Here is a 3,973-nt window from a genome sequence, read left to right on the forward strand (position 1 = left end):
GTGCACTTCACAAAATAGATGGCATCATGAGGAAAGAACATTATGTGGATATATTGAAGCAACATCTCAAGACATCAGTCAGGAAGTTAAAGCTTGGTCACAAATGGGTCTTCCAAATGGACAATGACCCCAAGCATACTTCCAAAGATGTGGCAAAATGGCTTAAGGACAACAAAGTCAAGGTATTGGAGTGGCCATCACAAAGCCCTGACCTCAATCCCATAGAAAATTTGTGGGCAGAACTAAAAAAGCGTGTGCGATCAAGGAGGCTGAATAACATGACTCAGTTACACCAGCTCTGTCAGGAGAAATGGGCCAAAATTCACCCAACTTATTGTGGGAAGCTTGTGGAAGGCTACCTGAAACGTTTGACCAAAGTTAAACAATTTAAAGGCAATGCTGCCAAAAACAAATTAAGTGTATGTAAACTTCTGACCCACTGGGTATGTGATGAAAGAAATAAAAGCTGAAATAAATCATTCTCTCTACTATTATTCTGACATTTCACATTCTTAAAATGAAGTGGTGATCCTAACTGACCTAAAACAGGGAATCTTTACTAGGATTAAATGTCAGGAATGGTGAAAAACTGAGTTTAAATGTATTTGACTAAGGTGTATGTAAACTTCCGACTTCAACTGTACATGCCAGCTGGAGTCTGAGAAATGCCGGAAAAATTGCTAAAGACAAGTTGTTTTTCGTGCTTCCGTCCGGCAGGCGGTTCCGGTGCATAAAGGCTCAGACAAACAGACTCCTAAACAGCTTCTATCCCCTAGCCATAAGACTGTTAAATGGCAAACAACTACTGCTCTCCCTCTCTCACAGACTATCCACACTGACTCTATGCCCATCCACAGGTCTCTACCCACTCAGACAACCTAAGCTGCTGCTAAAATAATTATTGATTAGATTTATTACTCCATTACACTGCTATCCATTGATTGATTGCCATTACCATGAGTATTTATCTATTTCTCCTGCTACTGGTCACTATTACTCCTGTTTATATGTATATATTACCATTAGTATATTACCATAAGTATTTATATATTCCTGCTACGAGTCACTTTTCAGCTCTGTTTACATGTACACTGAGTGTACAATACATTAGTTACACCTGCTCACTCCATAGCAGACTGACCAGGTGAATCCTGGAGAACGTTATGATCCCTTATTGATGTCAACTATTAAATCCACTTCAATCAGTGTAGATGAAGGGGACATTCCCATTCAGTCATCTAGCAAACTGAGTGTACAATACATTAGTTACACCTGCTCGCTCCATAGCAGACTGACCAGGTGAATCCTGGAGAACGTTATGATCCCTTATTGATGTCAACTATTAAATCCACTTCAATCAGTGTAGATGAAGGGGACATTCCCATTCAGTCATCTAGCAAACACTCCCATCCCAAGCGACCCACAGGATCAACGGGATGGGAGTGTTTGCTAGATGACTCAATGTGAATGTTCAGCGGCTTCACTGCAATTATTATTATATATTTTTAAACTGTAGCCTGTCTGTTACACTGCACAGTTTGTGTCAGCCTCCTTAATCAATGATCTGTTTCCGACCACTGGCCTGCCATTAGCTGGCTGTCCTTTGGGTGGTGGACCATTCTTGATACACATCGACAGATCTCCCACCTAGTCGAATTGGTGACCCGAACCAGCGACCTCTTGGCCACTGGTCCAAGCTCCCAATGGCCAGACCACCAACCATCCCCCTAAAAACCTCCCCATCCACTCCGAAGGACAGCTAGCTTCCGTCCTCCCCTGGGTACATTGACTTCAATACAAAACCTAGGCGGCTCGTGGTTCTCACCCCCTTCCATAGACTTACACAGTAATTATGACATCTTCCGGAGGACATCCTCCAACCTATCAGAGCTCTTGCAGCATGATCTGACAAGTTGTCCACCCAATCAATGGATCAGAAAATGAATCTAGTACTGAAAGCATAAGCTACAGCTAGCTAGCACTGCAATGCACAAAATGTGGTGAAAGACAATAGTTTAACAGTTTTGAAAAAAATGCATTTCTTCAAAAATGAAGGAGAAGCAAGAGAGAGAGAGAGAGAGAGCTAGCTACAGTTCGTATTTTTTTACTTTCTCTTACTTAGCTAGCAAATGCAGCTAGCTAGTTTTGCCTACTCAAACACCTGGCTCAAACAGAGAGGGATGCTATGTTACCTAGCTGAAACTCAAGTCAAGGTAAGCTTTTGGTTTTATAAATGTATTGCCACTGGGGCCTGCCGGTGTAACTGCTAAACTGCTTGCTAATTGTACACTGTACTGCGTGATTGTAGAGGGGTTTGCTAACGCGTTTGTTCTAGAAGCTTTGTTGACTTGACATTATAGCTAATATGGTGACAACGATGTAAGCTGTGTGTAGCGGTTATGATATGAAGGTTTGGATTGGAAAAGTTTTTTCGGCTGGTCACAGACAGCTGATGTGTTGTGTACTGAAGTCCACAAGAGAAGGAAAACGTGAGGAGGAAAGTGTGTAGATACGAGACTGAATTATCCAACAATTAAAGGGATCATGCAGATTATATGTGGCTGCTATGAAAGTGAACTGTGTTTGCATGTGATCAGGAATCAGCCGATTCTGTAAAAAACATGTTTCTTAAACAGAAGCTAACGGAACGAAAAGGGGATACACAACTGAATTTGTCCAATAGAAACTCTCATTTGCAACTTTAAAGAAATATTGAATGTTTAAAGCATACAATATACTTGCAGTGAAGCCGCTCAACAACTACATCACATTAGTTATCTAACAGACTCCCATCCAGAGCGACACACAGAAGCAACCAGGGTCAATGCCCTGCTCAAGGGCACGTCGACAGATCTCCCACAAGGTCAAAAACGGGAACCCGAACCAGCGATCCATCAGCCACCGGCCCAAGCTCCCAACCGCCAGCCCTCCAAGATCCCCCTCCCCAAACAGATCCCCAAGAGCTGCCCCTCAACCATCCAACACCCCCTCCCACAGTTCCCCCACCCAAGATTTGTTTAAATAAATAATAATAATAATAATAATTCCCCCCCCCCCCCCAATGCACCAACAACCAACAATATAGAACAAAAGAGAAAAAAATAGAAAGACAAAAAAAACAGAAAATAACAATGCAAAAAAACAACAAAGACATCAAGGACAACTGATGGACTAATGATTACACCCCAGATCAGCTAGATACAGGCAAGATTGTGCAAGGCGGTATTAAATGTGTCAATGTCTCACACCTTAATTACTCAAATTTCTCTCGACCTTTGCACCTATGTTGTAAACTTTCATTCATAGGCTAGGTTGTAGAAACCTCATGATGGGTATAGGGAACATTTGAGTATTATGTAGTAGCCTAAACCTATTGATGTTACATTGAGCTGGGTGAACGGAATATGAATGACATGAGTCATCCATGAGTCATCCAATATGCTGTAATAGAAATAAGGCCACGTTCATAACAACAACAACAAAAAACGTCCTCCCTCATCTTAAACTGGTCCGACCGCTACTGGTGTGCATGTGTGGCACTATTTACATGTGTGTTTGTGTCTGTGTGTGTGCACATGTGTGCGTTTGAATGTGTGTGTGTATGCATGCATGCATGCATGCATAGGCACGTACAAGCAGAATCGTAGCATCAGCCTCAGGCAAACAGGCTTTGGATATAACAACGTTCCTTTTTAGTGTCATTTAAACTTCTTATTTATTTATTTTTTACTTTTATCTTTGACCGTCATTCTACCTCCCGCCCAGCAACTTCACTCCCAGTTGTCTCCAGTTCCACATCCCAACCCTCGATTTCCCTCAGCCCATCCTACCTATCTCTGCTGGCCACCCTCTTCAGATTTCTACGCGCCATATATCTTTCAACTATACTGTGATGTTTAACATACAATTTGAATCTAATTGAATAGAATCCACAGATTGCGAGTTGAAAATAAATACTTTTACTAAGAGTATT

Source organism: Salmo trutta, chromosome 6, assembly GCF_901001165.1.
Source record: "Salmo trutta chromosome 6, fSalTru1.1, whole genome shotgun sequence".
In the NCBI taxonomy this organism is placed as follows: Eukaryota; Metazoa; Chordata; class Actinopteri; order Salmoniformes; family Salmonidae; genus Salmo; species Salmo trutta.